We start from the raw sequence: 8,915 nt of genomic DNA, 5'->3' as shown, positions 1-8,915 counted from the left end.
GTTAGCAATTTCTTGTGAGTGTTTTCTTTTTAGTTAAAAATTATAAGTTGAAGTCCATAAACTTGGTCAAAATAGCTCACGCTACACTAGAAAAAACCAATAATGAAATATTATCCTTCAAGAGAGTATAATTAATTTCACACATTAACTTTCATGAGAGTTTTTACTTAGATGAGATCTTCATTTAAGAATTTCATTGAGTTCATAAGTGTAAGTCATTAGTTATTCCTACCATGAGGTGATATTCTGGATGCTTCCTCCACCATGACATATGTATAATGTTTCAAGTAGAAAATAAAGTGTTTCCAAAAGTTCCATACAATGTTTTAATTATGACACCTTATATGAGGCACCAATAAATCAAATTATCTCCAGCATCGTGACTACATTTTCATAAATTAATTCATCCTCTACAGTCATATATAGAATGGAAAACCATAAATTTGGAGAGCTTAATCCACAAGATTAAACTCTCCAGAAGTTATGAATCAGAAATAAAAATTCTCATCTTCTCTTTCTTTTCCTCTTAAAGTGTTATCAAAAGTGTAGTGATGCACTATATAAAATAATTGGATCCTCTTGCAACCGAAGGAAAACATGATCATTTTAGCTTTTTATTTGAAATTCTTTATGATACACCTAACTTATAAAAGTAAAACTAGTTACCTTATAGAATATAAGAATTGTATGTAGTAAATATAGAAGATAGGTCTTAACTACTATAACTATTTTTACTCGTATGTGATGACATGCCTAGTAGCTCATGATTGAATTTTAAACAATTCATTGCCGCCATTGTGAATGATTAAAGTATAAACAACCCATTGTCACCATTTTCAATGATCAATGATTGTAAGGAGAATAGCATTTATGGTTTAAATATATGTAAAAATATAAAATGTTAAGTGGGAATGTGAGAATTATTTATGAAAACGTGTGTTGAAGATTTCAACATAAAAGTTATAGTAAAATTCTACTTGGTTTGTGTTATATTTCAACGTGAAATTATATTTCAACATAGAAGTCGGAGTATACTTCTACTTGGTTGTTATTGGATATCAAGGATAATTGTTATTTGGTTATATATTACAAGTTCTCATGAGACTTGGACACCCTTATCAAAAGAAAAATTTTGTAAAGTTATACACCATTATGAAATCCATATTTCTAGAAACACTTAAGCTGAAGTTTGAATGTTTGACACAAGGTTACCACACTATCATATAGCTATATACATATTTATATATTGTGGTATAAGTAAAGGCTTCCATGTCAAAAGTAACACATAAGAAATATATAGAATATTCAATTCATGATTATAACATTTGTGTAGCGTTTACGTAAAAGAATCCACAAATTCTTTTACATGTAGTTTATTGTACAATAAGCAATGGGACATAGTTTGGTATTCGTAGACTAGCATATTACTTATCGAAGTATGTTTGATTACAAAAACTATGTCCAATCCTAACATACCTTTACTTTTTTAATTAAACTTTCAAGTATAGTGATGAAGAATTAACTTTAAGAAAAGAAGTTGCACAAGTATGCATTAAAAGGTAATTTATTCATGAAAATATATGTATTTTCTCTAAAGCACCACATGTAGATGGTGCTTCAAAAGCCATAATTATAGAATCTTACAAAATTTAACATGAGGTAATCATCCAATGTTTATGCTTCACTCATCAAAATGAATCTAGCATTTATATGTATTTTCTTTTCTTTTATTGAATTATTATTATCATAAAAACAAATCTAGCATTTTTATGTCTTTTCTTTCACTTTTATTTAATTAGTCTTACCGTAAGAGACATCAAAAGAGGAGATTTATTTTGATTTTAGGTGAAAACATAATTACAAGTGTACTTTTCCACATAACTTGCTCGATAACCTCTTTAACATACATATGCCAAAAACAACTATATGCCAATAGAAAAGATGTGCCCCTTTTATTGCCATAGATGATGATGTGGGAGTAATTTCTATTGAAGAGGATAGCTAATTTATGAATGCGTGTGTATATATTTCAATGAAAAGGAAGGCCTCATTTGTTAAAGTTTTCCATGGCCCAATGCATTGTTTCTCTTATTTTAACACTAGTATCTCTAATTTACATGGCCCCGGTGCGTAGTTTTTCGTATTTTGACACTAGACTAGTATTTTAACACTAGTCTCTTATTTTCACAATATTCTGGTAAATAAATAACCATTTTTATGGCTCTTTAATATATATTTTAAAATATGTATTTTGTTATGACTACTACATGAGGCTTCAACATAAACCCTAAGGGAATAATTATTAACACATAGAAGAAACTTATTAAGATGGTACCATCTTCCATATATGTATATAGAATAAGTATTTTATTTTCTCAAGTACATAATATTTATCTGAAATTTTACCTTAAAATAAAATTTAGTACAATGCCCCATTTTCCATCTTCTCTAGTGAAGTGCCAGAAAGAGGGATGGAGGCTCCTTGAATGGAACGGATCTATGAGAATAATGAGCTACACGCTTATAAATTGACTTTCCTGTAAAAAGGGGAGATACAATATATATATATATATATATTTAAAGAACTTAATAAATAATTATAAGGACACTTTGATGGATTCTTTTATACCTTTAAAATTGTTTTTTTAATAAGAGATTGATCAAACAATCAATCATATGTAGTTTTGTGCTTATCCCATATCCTTAAGGAGTTTGATGTGTTCTTTTGGATTTTATCAATTATAGGGAGAGTCATCATGTAGAAACCCCATTTGCATATGCAAAAAAAAAAAAAGTTTAAAACCCCCATAACTACAAAGTGAACACCCTCCCATCCCCCTTTTTTAAATCACCATTAATGCTCCTCTCTCTTTCTCTCTCTCTCTCTCTCTCTCTCTCTCTCTCTCTCTATATATATATATATATATATATATATATATATATATATATATATATATATATTACGGCTTCACCCTGGTTACAAGACGGTGGACGAGCTTCTTCAAGATGGTGATTCTCCTCAAAGGTAGTGTTGAAAAGGTGGTAATTTTTCTAGAAGCTCCACACTAACCGCCAATATGTGATATTGGTTGCTCTTCTCCACACATACCAAACTGGCCCAACATGTCAATGGAGCGCTCCATGGTGCCTTCCACTTATTAGAGGATCATGTATCTGCTTATGCATAAACATAAAATATTTTAAATTTTACATTAAATAGTAAAGAGAGAGACACCAAAAGAATGTATGATCAAACTATGAAGCAATGGTGTCTAAAACTACAACTTGGATGGGTGCCTTAAAATGGTTTGACGAAATCCTTATGGTGATGCTTGCTCAAAGAGCATGTGATAAGAAGCTAGAATGGATTCCCAATGAGTTTATTATGAGTTTAAGCATTGTATACTAGATATGTTGTTAACCACACATTGGTTAACACATTCTTACGACAACTATGTCCGCACACTTATGTAATGGACGTCGGCACTATATATTGTAAATCACATCATTTGATGATGGAAACACCCTAAAGATGCTCCCAAGTATTGAGCTTTGAAGGACAGACAAGAGGATCTTGGTCAGTTGGCCAAACCATAGAGAAAAGCCTTGTAACTATGTTTTGGGTGCCCCGGGTCACTTACACACCGGGTGGCCTAGTGGGAAAAGGCTTGGAGCTATAAAAACCAATTTCTCTTGTTTGCAACTCATTCTCCCATTTGTGCAATAGAAGTGAGTGTTCTCTCTCTCCCTCTCTCTTGCAACTCTAATCTAGCATGTGTGGTGTGCTTAGGGTTAGGGTTTGGGAGTGATTACAGCTAATCACTTGTTCGCTCTTTCTTCCTCTCTCTCTCTCTCTCTCTCTCTCTCTCTCTCTCTCTCGTGATTAGTCTAACCAATGCAATCCTCTTCTTCGGAGATCCCATACGATCTTCGTGAGAGAGCTTGCATCACCCGTTGGATTAGAGCAACTGCCTCGGTGTGACAATGAGTACGGGATGACGGCGTCGGTGAGACGAGCGGCTATGGTGGAGCTCTTGAGCCTAGCTTGAGCTCTCCGTATAGGCAACTTCCCATGACACGTTAGGGTAGGGTTCCCTTAACTTAGTTATGTATAATAGGCCACTTATGAGTTTGAGGTGCTTGATTGGCCATAGTATGTGTGTGAACACACTTATGGCCCTGTATATAAGTCACTTTCTCTCATAATGCAATATACTCTCCCATTGTGTAATAAAGTCTTTCTCTTGCTAATTACCTTCTCTATTCATGCTAATGAGTGTGTGTGAGTGATTGGAGGTGAGAAGAGGGACAAGGACCTATAGCCTAATGCAACGGTGTGATAACGCTCATTGGAGACAACGATGGAAGTTACTACCCACCAGAGAGGTGTGGAGATCTTGCAGCAGTGTGCTCGATCTCAACCAACGAAAAGATCCCCATGAAAATTATAACTCTCACGAAGGTAAGCTTGTGGGAATGTGTTTCTGTGAGTGGTGAAAATGGGCCATAACATTTTAATGGATAGATGATTATCCTTAATAAGAGCTAGCATTTAACCAAGTCATATATATTACAAACATAACTCAATGTGATATTGGCAAATCCAAAAGTTTAAGAATAGTAAAAGCATGCACCAAATCAAGGCTTGGATATCAAGTAGAGTTTTTTCATGGGCATAAAAGAAAGAGGATACAATATTGTCTCTAGACCCCAAGGTGTATATTTTTTAAAATAATATTTTTTATGGGTGAAGAGTTTTTTTAATCAATAAAGGGAAAAAATACAAGTATTCATTACATATGCTCTCACTAGAATGTTACAATCTCCACTTTGTAGCATACACAATCTCCTACTATAAGGTATATTTATCCTCAATAATTTTAACATTACTTTGGGGTTTAAAGGATATCTTATGAAATGAAAAGTGAACTTTTATTCCTCATCACCTCCAATTGTGTGACTATGATGAAAATTGGGCAACATTCAAGAGAAAAAATCTACACAACATTGATCTTTATAAAAATGGTTTGTGAATAAGAGGTAAATCACTTCCTATTCTTGGGGGACATAGATATAATCTAGAAATATTATTTAAAACATGCATTTAAAGGGTAATCCCAAGACTTTCATACGTTTAATACATCCCTTTTGTAAATTTTAAGTTTATAAAAGTGTCTTTTTGTATAGATTTTTTCCTTTTCGATGTTAGCCCATGTGTGCATGCACTCCATGTGCACACACCCTTAGTAGGAGGGTAGCATCCACTTACATTAGCACTAAGGTAGAGTGGGATTACTTCATTACGAGTAATTATCTATTTAAGAAAAGGGGGTTACAAGCATGAGGAGTGGTTGGAGGTTACATAGGAGAGTGGGGAACACCCACATGCTTGGGGGGTTACACTAGAGAGTGGGGTAGCCCAAGAGTCACTCATCCATTGCTATATAAAGCACCCCACCCCATTGTATCTTGTATGGAGAGGAGATGATGAAGTAATCCTCTACTTATGACCCAATTATGCGTGTTCATTAATTCTTTTTATGCCTTAATTAATTAACTTCATTAAGTATTATGTTCGTGTATGCCTTAATTAATTAACTTCATTAAGTATTATGTTCACGAACATAATACTTAATGAAGTTAATTAATTAAGGCATAAAAATAATTAATGAACACGTGTAATTGGGGCATAAGGAGAGAGCATGTAATGCTCGTAAACATAATACTTAATGAGGTTAATTAATTAAGGCATAAAAAGAATTAATGAACACGCATAATTGGGGCATAAGCAGAGGATTGCAAAGAAATAAAGAGAGAGAGAGAGATTACATTCTCATGAACATAATACTTAATGAAGTTAATTAATTAAGGCATAACAAGAATCAATGAACAAACATAATTGGGGCGGCATAAGCAGAGGATCACATTATCGTCTCCTCTCCATAAAAGATATAATGGGGTGGGGTGCTTTATATAGCATTGGATGAATGACTCCTCTAGTGTAACCCCCCCAAGTATGTGGGTGTTCCCCACCCTCCTATGTAACCTCCAACCACTCATGCTTGTAACCCCCTTTTCTTGAAAGGACAATTAATTCTAATGAAGTAATCCCACCCTATCTTAGTGCTAATGTAAGTGGATGCTACCCTCCTACTAAAGGTGTGTGCACATGGAGTGCATGCACACACGGGCTAACATTGACTTAAAAATCCCCTTTTCTATGTAGATTTTTTGTAACTCTAGAACAAAAGAAAACGCTTTCTATTAAACCCACATGTGGTCTTACATTATTTTTTGTGACTAAGAACAAATCTTTATAATGCTCAAGGTCGATAATCCACATAGACCTCTTTATTTAGGAATTAACAACATAAGTGAGCAAGTCCATTTCAAAGCTCTCTTAAAGATTTATTAATTCTTACTGATATGAAAATAATGCATACAATCCATAGGCTCCTTTCATTTTTTAAAATAATTCTTAGGATCCACACACTTGTATACTCCTTTCATTTTTGACGAACTTATGTACAAACATATCAAAATAAAATAACTATATTTCATGCATTCTTTTGAATTATTTCCACAATAGAATGTAAATGCCAAACTTAAACAAATCAATTGTACGTGCATATATGCTTCACAAACCCACTCTTTCTCATTTAATTACTATGTGAGATCATCAAAGATTGCCACACCTATTTGCTTAGGTAAGGGGATCACATAGACACATTAGACATCGACATCAAAGATCGAACAATTATACAATTGTACAACCAAAGTGTACATCTATTCACACTTTAAGAGGGTGTTCAAAGCCCATGTGTGCAACAACTTGAGAAAGGTTAAAGAAGGGACACTTAAACTTATGTTATCCATTCTCATGGGAGAATGAGAGGTATAGTACCAACTAAGGCTTTGATTTTCAACATTTATGATTTCCCCTTTCATGGACCATTTCTCCCTTAAATCATATTCATTTTAGAATACACAATGATAATACACACACGAATGACAAGAGGAGTTGGAATACAAAGCAAACCTACTATGCTTGATTGGTTGTCATGCTTACTTTTCAGCATTTTGACCATCAACAAATATTTGTAGAATTAATATACGTGACCATCAGGAAGTTCATAAGAACACTAAAAATGCATGGTTTTTACTGTTTCCTGACATTTTTAAAAGGACAATGGTGTTGCCAAGAACTTGACAACCTCTAGCTATGATAGATTGTTCTCCCTCATGATGCCAATAAATGTGGGGACTTGATAAGTATAGACCACGTGAAAGTTACCTTTTCAAGTTAGGCTGTGTTCATTTCGCAAATTGGCTCCATTGTTTTGTATGGCGGTCTCTTGGAATTTGAAGAACATTATTTTTTAAAGTTTTCCCTTTAATAGCATGGCTAAACAAAGATTGGGCTTTTGAGGAAAATATTTACAAAAAATGAATTACTTATAGTTTTCCAACAACTAGTCATACAACTCTTTTTAAAGTTGACAATAAGATATTCATGAAGAAGAAGTATCCATAGATCTTAAAATAAACCAAATCATATTATTTTAAAAAGAAAATGTTGCAAAGCTAGAAGGTTTGCTTATTTTTCCCCTTCACTATGAAGGGGAGATTTTTCAAGTTTGATTTTAATTCTCCTTCTCTAGCATGTTAGAATAGCCTCAACTGGGTTGAAACATGGGCCGAAAATACAAAGAAACTACCATAATTTTTAATCAAACTTGTGAATGATTCATCTCCTAAAATCACGAAAATACATCTCTCATGTTCTCCTTGAATCAAAAGCATGACACATAAAATATTATAGAGGGTATTATGAGGCTTGAGAGGACCATCAAAGTGGTTGTCTCATCGAACAGATATCAGTGCTATGTAGATATCACCGCTATGTAGATATCATTGAAAGCATGTGAAGCAAAGTCACTCCTCGAATCCAAGAAGAGTCTGAAAAATAGGCCCATTGACAGTTGCTCTTGGGTGCCGAGTGCCCCGGGGGTTGCCCTCCCCGCCTTGACGGTGATCGGATCGAAAACGGTGATCGGGTGGAAAAGGGTGGAAAAACGGTTGACCGGCGAGCCGTGCCGTGCCGACGGGCAGAGACGCGGCCGGCTGGCCGACGGATCATGGATGGAAGGCAAGACCCGAGACGAGGCCGAGGGAGCCGAGGCGGGCTTGAACGCAAGTGATCGGTGAGACCCGCAAGGAAAACGCGAGGAGACGCGCTCGACGGGCCGATGGAGCCGTTTCATGAAGCATGGACTGTGGAAGGCCGCGTGCGGCAAAGGCGTCGCGGGACCGTTTCCGCCGGTCTCGTGACACTTGGTATCAAGCAACCTTCAATAACTAACCTTGTCTCAATCGAAGCCTCGGAACCAGTACTCACATAACCCGGTTTGTAGTGTAAAAATCCCAGTTGGAATTCGGCATTCTTTAATTTTAAGGGATGAAATTTACATATTTTAGTTATAAATCCCAGAATAAGTATTGTTTTTAGAGATTTTTAGGTCTAAATCCCAGTTAGGTTTTAGCATTGCCTTTAATTTTAAGGGCTAAAAAAAACATTTGTTTTGAGAAGTGCTCGAAACGAAAGGGCGGCAACCGAGACTCGATAGCTGACTACTAGAAATCAATAAAGCAAGTCTTGCTTGTCTCAATCTAGGCTATTAAAGTGCTAAAAATAGGTAGGCGGCTTGTAGGTAGGCGTGAAATGCTAAAGTCTGAACTTCTACAAAGGGAGGCCATGTGTCCGCGTGGTAGCTTCACGCGCAACGCAGCGCGCGCATGGACGGCGAGCTTAACATCGAGATTCGACACATGTGAGGTAACGCTAGCTAGCATCTCTCTCACACGCACACGCACACGCACACGCACACGCACAAACCTTAATCAAACATTAAAAT

Source organism: Cibotium barometz, chromosome 29 (assembly GCF_041138505.1).
Source record: "Cibotium barometz isolate CiBa-2024 chromosome 29, ASM4113850v1, whole genome shotgun sequence".
NCBI classification, from domain to species: Eukaryota; Viridiplantae; Streptophyta; class Polypodiopsida; order Cyatheales; family Cibotiaceae; genus Cibotium; species Cibotium barometz.
Note: the sequence above shows the minus strand (reverse complement) of the source record.